We start from the raw sequence: 10,014 nt of genomic DNA on the forward strand, positions 1-10,014 counted from the left end.
AAGAAGTTCAGAGGTACAAACTTCATCAGTTTTCAGATGCAAGCCTCACTCGGTCAATTCTATATCAAGGAAGGAAGAAGGGAGCTCAAGCGCTATGGGTTGCTATTTACCTGTTTGTGCTCTCGTGCTGTGCACATAGAATTAATCGATGACTTGACAAGTGATGCCTTTATTAACAATCTTCATGCCTTCATTAACCTCCGTGGAAACGTTCGACAACTTCTGTCTGACCAGGGCACTAACTTTGTTGGTGCCAAACATGAGTTCCTGGAAGCTGTAAAAGAGATGGGCCAAGGATGCCTAAAGCAACTAGGCTGTGAATTTGTCATGAACAGTCCATCTGCTAGTCATATGGGTGGAGCCTGGGAAAGGCAAATCAGGACAATAAGAAGTGTGTTGACATCCATTCTGAATCAGTCAGCCCAAAAATTTGACAGCTCATCTTTGCAAACCTACCTCTACGAAGTCATGGCAATCATAAACAGCAGACCTTTAACAGTGCACCCACTCAATGATCCAGCTAGGCAACAACCTCTTACACCCAATCATACCCTGATGATAAAGTTGTCAATACTGCTTCCGCCACTTGGAGAGTTTGTAAAGGAAGATCTTTACCTCCGCAAAAGATGGCATAGAGTGCAACATTTAGCCAATGAATTTTGGTCTAGATGGGGGAAGGAATTTCTGTTAAGTCTGCAACAGAGACAAAAGTAGCAAAAGACACACAGAAATCATATAGATATTATACAAGACGATAATGCTCCATGGAATCAATGGAAGCTAGCCAAGGTTACCAAAGTGTACCCTGGTGAAGATGGATATGTGAGAAGGTTACAATTGCTAGTCAGTGATTCAGCGCTAGATGACCAAGGAAAGCAACCAAGGAAAGTTAAGAGAGACCTATCCACAAGACGGTCACTCTGCTGGAAGCTGAGTAATGCAGCCCTGTGGTCTCTCAACCTTACTTTGTTCCAGGTCTCACAAATATTCTTATTTAAATCTTTTACATATCAAGTTCATAAGGGAAATCACCAGTGATTTGGTGGGAGTGTAACTACTGTCAAAGTCAGTTGTGCAATTTAAGTTCATAATTTAATTCTGTTGGTTGACATAAACATAAGTACATAACCTTCATGTAAAGGCACTTGTATAAGCCTTAGCGGAACCAATATTTTTTATCATAGACTTGGTTTGGACTCTTTAGGTTGGTGTGCTCTATGCATTATGAAAAGAAGCAAAGCTTATCTGAAGCCTTAAAAGGATATTTTACATTATGTTGCTGTATATTACAGTTCATGAACAGTTCAAGACTTGTAAAGCTTGAAGTTTTCTACATTTCCCTCTATGAGTTAATACAGCCAATGAGGTAGGCAAGGTTTTATGTGTTTCCATATTATGTTTATAGATATGCATTAGCTTACAGCTAAAATACAAACAGAGTTGATATAGTATAGTAATGGTAAATCTACGTTTTCATGAACGTTCAACAAGCTAATTATTCATAAGTTTAAGGGCTTATAGCCTTGAGTTTGGATTATTTGAGCTATATTTGTGCTAGAATATGAGATCTGTTTTTTAATGATTATTTTCTATGCAAATGTTGCTGTATTGCATAAGGCTCATTTTATGATTTGTGTATTTATTTATCTAGTTCTCACGGCAATTTGATGGCAAGGACATGCAAATTAAATGCTTGTAACTTAAAGAACGCCTTGTGTTCGTGATTTAACGAGGGTGCTACAGCAACTACAGGGAGTATGAGGTGCCGTATACTTGGTATTAAGACAAGCTCATTCAGTGTGGTTGTTGGACTCCAAAAAGGTTGTGCATTGCCTGTTTCCTGTTTGTAATAATCATGGACTGGGTGTCAAGGCATAGCTGAGGTCAGGAGGGCATTAAGTGTGGAGGTCATAAGGCAGCATCTCTGCTTTTTGCAGATGTCCAACTTTCCTAAATTTATCCTCGAGTGTCTGATCAGTTCTGTCTCATTACAGAATAACTCACTATCTGTGCAAGTCAAGAGGCTTTTATTGTCATTCTATGTACAAGTACACAGTGGAGTGAAATTACATTCCTCCAGGAACAACACGGTGCAACAAGGAATAAAATAGACAGTACAAAATGCAAACGTCAGACCTAAATGTGCAAAAAATTAAACTAGAAACAACACAATAAATGCAATAAATAAATCGGTAACACTTTACATTAGGGGTCGCCAATCAATCATTAAATATATAATAATCAACTATTAGTTCCCCATTATTTAGTTATTAGTTAGCTCTTCATTAAGCATTAGCTATTACTTAGTAAATGATTTAGCACTTATCAATTAGTAACTAAGTACACAGTTAGTTGATAAGTTCATTTGTCGTTAATTTATGGCTTACTTACTCATTATCTGTGTACTAACTGCTGCTTATTACATTGTTAATTAACTAATAAGTATTTTTATTCTTAAAAAGAAGTAACGTGATAACTTACTAGCACTTATGTGTTAATCCCGCTAATTATCTGTTAATTAACTTTCCACCATCTCCATATATTCAGTTGCTTCACTTTTCTCACATTGGTTCTTGTTCATTAAAGATGCTCATCACTTTCATCTTTGGCATATCTGTACAAACTAACTCATATCTGGTAGGAGTGCATGTGAATTTGGGCATAAGTGCTGGATATGTGGTTAACTAACCAAACTATTGTCAACATAATCTGTAATTGCAAAAAACAACAATAGTCCAGTCCAGTACCAAAGTGAATGTACTTACTTTACATGCACAATGATATAAACAAATGCTGATTTATCATTTATGCTCAAATCTCCGCTTGTTTCCACATCGTACAAAATTGTTATGAATCAGACGCAGAGCAGTTCATACCTTATAAAAGGCAATAAAATGTGTTCTTTTTCACGTAACTTTGATGATTAATGGCCCTTAGATCTTTACATTTTGACTATTAATTACTTCTTAAATTCCTCTTACTTAATTACTGCTTTTGTGTCCCTCCAAGTAAAGTGACAACCTTTTCCATTAATTATATTATGAACTAATGTTTAAGACAAAAAGAAAACAAAACAAAAGATGAAAAGTTTTGTTTTTAATAAAGAAACAGTGTGATTCATAACAATTTTGTATGATGTGGAAACAAGTGGAGATTTGAGCATAAATGATAAATCAGCTTCAGTGCATGAAACCAGCCGACCAGCACCTCATTTACATATCATTTACATGAAGCACACACTAATTCATGCAGATATTTCAGTAGCCAGCCAATAAAACGCAGTGTTTGGCATGAAAGCTAATGGCCGTGCTCGTGAGTGGAGTTTGATGTCCAGCAGTGAGTGCACTCCTCCCCTGCTGACCAAACTTAATAGTATTAAAATAACAACAACTGGAAAAAAAAATTAAATGTTAAATTAAAAAAAAAAATACTCTCAGTGTTGTTAACATAGTAGAGTGATTGTTTAGTGTAATTAATTCCCTAAAATAAACGCTGTATTATTGCAGTGTATGACCGAAGCTGTGTTTGTGAGTCAGCAGTATGAAACTAAAGCACAGTGTAATGTGTCTTTAAATGGAACATGAAATAGTTGCAGCACTTGTTTATATCAATGTGCATGTAAAGTCAGTACATCCACTTTTGTACTGGACTGTCCTGCACACAAATTAGTATTATTGATATTTTCTACTGTTGTTCTTATTTTTGCAATTACAGATTATGTTGATAATAGTTTTGGTTAATTAGCCACATATCCAGCACTTATGCCCAAATTTACATGCACTCCTACCAGATATGAGTTAGTTTGTACAGATATGCCAAAGATGAAAGTGATGAGCATCTTTAATGAAAAGTGAAGCAACTGAATATATGGAGGTGATGGAAAGTTAATTAACAGATAATTAGTGGGATTAACACATAAGTGCTAGTAAGTTATCACGTTACTTCTTTTTAAGAATAAAAATACTTATTAGTTCATTAACAATGTAATATGCAGAGTTTAAAAACCTGATCGTTTGAGGATAAAGCTGTTGCAGAGTCTGGCAGTGATGGCACGGATGCACCGGTACCTTCTGCCAGACGGCAGCAGTGAAAAAAGTCCATGTATGGGATGGATGGGGTCGTTCACGATGCTGGTGGCTTTGCGGATGCAGCGTGTGGTGTAGATGTCCATGATGCAGGGGAGAGAGACCCCGATGATCTTCTCAGCTGTCCTCACTATGTGCTGTAGGGTCTTGCGGTCGGAGGTGGTGCAATTCCCAAACCAGGCGATGATGCAGCTGCTCAGGATGCTCTCCACAGTCCCCCTGTAGAACATGGTGAGGATGGAGGGGGAGATGAGCCTTCTTCAGTCTCCACAGGAATGAGAGGTGCTGCTGGGCTCTCTTGGCTATGGAGTTGGTGTTGAGGGACCAGGTGAGGTTCTCTGTGATGTAGAAACCGAGGAATTTGGTGCTCCTGACAATTTCCACAGCAGAGCCAGTGATGTTCAGTGGGGGGTGGTCAAAAGAGCTTCTTCCCACAAGCCATCTCTCTCTTGAACAGTTAAAAATATTACACAAAAACAATATTCCAGCTTCAAACTGCACTTCATAAATACTGGTATATAGTATCTGAGTCAACTCCATCCTCTGGAACTGCTGCCTCAAACCAGGGTTTTATTCTAGCATCTTACTTACCTGCCTTATTACCCCCACTTACCTGACTGTTACCTCACTTACCTGCCTTACTACCCCCACTTACCTGACTGTTACCTCACTGATCCCTTTCTCTGCCACTATACACCCTTTAACTGCTGCTGCACTCAGCACTTTAACTTTAGAACAATACTTGCACAATGTAAGGTTTACAGGTATGACTGTGTGTTTGTGTTTGAGTGAGTGATGGTAGGAATGCATGTTTTATTTTATTTTTTGTTATATTTTATATTTATTTTATTTTATTCACTACATGTAAATGTCTGTCTGATACTCTGCACTGGGAGCTCCTGTAACCAAAACCAAATTCCTTGTATGCGTAAGCAAACCTGGCCAATAAAGCTTGATTCTGATTCTGATTCTGATCTCGCACTCTTTGGAAGTCAACAACCATCTCCTTTGTTTTGTCCACATTCAGAGACAGGTTGTTGGTTCCGCACCAGTCTGTTAGCCTCTGCACCTCCTCTCTGTACGCTGACTCATCGTTCTTGCTGATCAGACCCACCACAGTCGTGTCATCAGCAAACTTGATGATGTGGTTTGAGCTGTACTTTGGTTTGGGGTTGTATGCAAATTGCAGTGGGTTCAGTGAAGGAGGAAGCTGTTCTTTAATGTGCCTCATATAGAGCCTCTCAAAGCACTTCATGATGATGGGAGTGAGTGCAACGGGACGGTAGTCTTTGAGGCAGGACACTGGAGACTTCTTCGGCACAGGGATGATGATTGTGGACTTGAAGCACGGTGGAACGACTGCAGTGCTCAGAGAGATGTTGAATATGTGGGGGCGGGGCTCGGCCCTGTACATGCCAGGATATTTGTGTAAAAGATCCAGCGCATTAGCCCCCTGGGTTGCAAAGTCCACATACTGGTGAAATTTGGGGATTACTGACTTCAGATTGGCATGGTTGAAATCTCCAGCAACAATAAACAGTCCGTCTGGGTGTGTTTTGCAGATCGCTGATAGCGCTGTATAGCTCCTTCAGTGCGGCATTAGCATTAGCACTGGGAGCTATATACACCGCTACTATGTACAGCGTAGTCAGCTCTCTTGGCCAATAAAAAGGCCTGGCTCTGACAATCGCAAACTCCACCAGCGGTGAGCAGTGACTGGAGACAAGCGCCGTGTTTTTACACCATTCAGTGTTGATGTAAACACACAGTCCCCCACCTCGAGTCTTACTGCACAGCTCAGCGTCTCTGTCCGCACGGAAGCACAACAGGCTGGCGAGCTGAACGGCTAAGTCCGGAGTGGAGCTTGTGATCCACGTCTCCGTAAAAACGAAAACACAGCAGTCTCTGAACTCACGCTGGGTAGCCCGCTGGGTCCAGAGGTAATTCCGGGGGTTAGCCATTAGCCTAGCGTACACCCCGGCTCACTTGCTTTGCCTCCGCCTTCTCATGCATCGCTTTCAATGAGCCCCATTTTGGCCAGCAGGTTCACACAACACCATGGATCGTAGCAGGCCTAGCTCACGCAGCTCTTCCTGCAGTCCGTCTGGAAGCAGAGATTGTGGCTGATTTCTGAGCTGTAGTAGGCTCTGGCGATGGTACATATTGGTGCTGGTTGTTGCAGTCATGATTTTTGAGATTTGGTAGGGTTACAGTGACAGATAGTAAAACAAAGAAGAGCAAAAAGCACTGCTTTGTTGTTCCCGAAGTGGCCACTGCAGCTACATGCCACACTGCCGGAAGTGTGCAGACTTCCTCATCTACCTCAGACTCACAAATTGCAGGTATAAAGATATGTACAACTGTACATATCATAGCTGTTATTTCATAACTTATATTACTGTATAAAACTGTACATTGTAATGGTGTAATAGTTTGCATATTAATATGGATATGTGTATACATTTAGAGTCTAAAGTGTCTGTATATATATATTTTTCTTATATATTTCTTGTACGTTTAAGTACGAGTAGGTAAGTGTAAATGTGTGTTACAATAAACGTGATTTGATTTGATTTGACACATCCATATCCACACTGCATATCTGTACCCTCTCTACTTTCATAGATACACTGTGCGTTCACATCCACACCGCAAACATGTAGCCCTCTCCACCCTCATATATATATCGCACATCCACATCCACTGCATACATTAAGCCTTCTTCACTGTCATAGATACAGTACAAATCCACATCCACATGGTGTACCTATAGCCCACTTCTCCCCCACATATACACAGATCTGTGTTTTATCTATGAGGATGAAGAGGGCTACGGGTACACAATGTGGATACAGACGTGGTGAATTTATGAGGGTAAGGAGGGTTACAGGTATGCACTGTGGATGTGAACATGTGGTCTGTCTATTAGGATGAAAAGGGCTACAGTTATGCAGTGTGCATATGTATGTGTGACATCCACACTGTGTACCTGTAGCACTCTTCACCCTCATAGATACACCACGTGTATACATCCACATAGTGCACCTTCAGCACTATCCAACACTGCACATCCACATTCACACAGCAGACGTGTAGCACTGTCCACACTCACATCATAGATACACCATACGTCCACATCCACACCATGTACCTGTGACCATCTCAGTCGTCATAGATACATCACATACACCGCACACCGCATTCTTGTAGCCCTCCAGCCTGATAGATACACTGGACGTCTACATCCACATCAAGTACATTTTTCCCTCTCCACCCTCAGAGATATACCACACCTGCACACTGCATTTCCACCCCCTCCAGCCCTTCCACCTTCACAGATACACCGCATGTCCACATCCACACTGTACATTTACTCCTGTCCACCCTCATAGACACACCATACGTCCACATCCACACAGCATACCTGTAGCTCTCTTCACCCTCAAAGATACAGCACATGTCAGCATCCACATCATTTACTTGTAGCCCTCTCCACCTTCTCAGATACACTGCACATCCACATTCACACTGCCTACGTGTAGCCCTGTCCACACTCACCGGTTTACAGCTTGTCCACATCCACATCTTAGACCTGTAGCCCTCATCATTCTCATACATACACCTCACATCTGTATCCACAAGGTGTCCCTGTAGCCTCCTCACTCTCATAGATAAACAACACATCCACATCAATGCATACCTGTACCCTCTCTAACCTCGTAGAAACACTGCACGTCCACATCCACAGTGCATACATGTAGCTCTCTCCAACCTCATAGATACACTGCATATCCACATGCACACCACATTCCTGTCACCCTCTCCACCCTCATATATGCACCACAAAGCCACATCCAGACCGTATAGCTGTAGCCCTCTCCACCCTCAATAGTACATCCACAACACGTACAGGTATAGCCCTCCTCACTCTTTTAAATACACCACAAATCCACATCCACCCTGCGTGCCTGTATACCCCTCATTACCCTCATATATGCACCACAAAGCCACATCTACAATGTGTACCTGTGGCCCTCTCCATCCTCATAGATACATCACACATGCACATCGCATTCCTGTCACTCTCTCCACCCTCATAGATACACCGTACATCCAAATCCACACCGCATACATGTAGGCCTGTCCACTCACAGATACAGCACATGTTCACATCCATACAATGTACCTATAGCCCTCTCCACGCTCATGGGTACAGTTTACATCGACATCCACGCCGCATATCTGTAAAGCCCTTTTCACCCTTTTAGATACACCACAAATCCAAATCCACACCATGTACTCATATAACCCTCTTCACCCTCATATGTATACTCCAGAAATTCACATCCACAATGTGTCCCTGTAGCCCTCTCCATTTTCATAGATACACCACACATCCACATGCACACCAGACTCCTATTGCCCTCTCCAACCTCAGAGATACACCACACTTCCACATGCAGTCCACCTATCATGTACCTGTAGCCGTGTAGAATCTCATAGATACACCATACGTCCACATCCACACTGCATACATGTAGCCCTCTACACCGTCATAGACACTGCACGTCTACATTCACAACACATATATTTTTCTCTTACCCTGCTTAGAGACACACTGCCCATTCATACCGCAAATCTGTCGCCCTGCCCACATTCATAGATACACCACATGTCCACATCCACACTGCATACATTTAGTGCTGATCACCCTTATAGATGCACCACACGTTCCGATCCACACTGCATACCTCTATAGCCTTCTTCAGCCTTTAAGATAAATCACAAATCCACACCCATACCATTGACTTGTATAGCCCTCTTCACACTCATAAATACAACAAAAATCCACATCTACACCATGTACCTGTAGCCCTCTCCACTCTCACAGACACATTGCATGCTCTCTTTCTAAGAAGGGGAACAGAGCAATCTTCTTTTCATGTTCCATTAGAACACTGTTTTCCATTACAAATACACTCTCTGGTTCTGCACAGGCCAAGTAATTATCTGTCCACAGTTTCTTTTCTAAAAGGCAGCTACAGAAACCAGTCAGACCACATTCCAGTCAAGCTGAAGTTTCTGTGTGGACCTGTTCAGTATCTCTGATAGACTTGATGATATGGTTTGACACTGTATCACTCAGTGTTATCTATAACCATGAACTAAAGTACACCAGCATAAAGCTCAAGACAGTAGCGGTCATCCTGAAGCCTGAATTACTTTCATTAAATTAGCTCGAGATCACACTCTGGTAGGGACGCAGCTTTCAGGATTCATTACAGACTGAACACAGGTCAACACAATGGCAGACTATTAAAAAAGAAGATGCTTTATCAGGTATCTGGTTTGACCTTCCCTGTGGCCTGATGTCCTGAGTCTTTTGCTCTGGTTTCAGGTGTAAATCTGCAGTTTCTTTATGAAACTGGCACATTCTGCAGCATCACAAACCCTATTTTGGTGTTAAAAAGTAACTGTGGTGATCTGCTAAATAGATGAAGTGGTCCTTTAGCGTCCATAATAAGATGAAAGGGGCAGAGCCGCTCTTTTCCTCTTTTGCCTCATTGGATATGCATTTATAAACATTTATTAAAGGTTGAAGACTCAAATCTTAATCAAGAAGAGATATCTGGTGGTAAGTATAAAAATAACTTTTAGGTTAGGGCAGTAATGTGTCCAATGTGTGATCCACGGATCCCTAGTAAGAAGAGAGAGAGAGAGAGAGAGAGAGGGAGAGAGAGAGAGAATCGCTTATTTTTTATCTTTAGTATTATATATATATATATATATATATTCTTTACATAGTAAAAAGTAACAAACTGTAAACCTTGTTAAGTGATTAACAAGGTTAATTACTTGCTTGTTTATTCTCTTCTTGTTCCTCTTTTTTTGAGTGCCTTGCTGTCCCTCCTCCTGTTGAGGGAGTTTT

Source organism: Colossoma macropomum, unplaced genomic scaffold (assembly GCF_904425465.1).
Source record: "Colossoma macropomum unplaced genomic scaffold, Colossoma_macropomum, whole genome shotgun sequence".
NCBI lineage: Eukaryota > Metazoa > Chordata > Actinopteri > Characiformes > Serrasalmidae > Colossoma > Colossoma macropomum.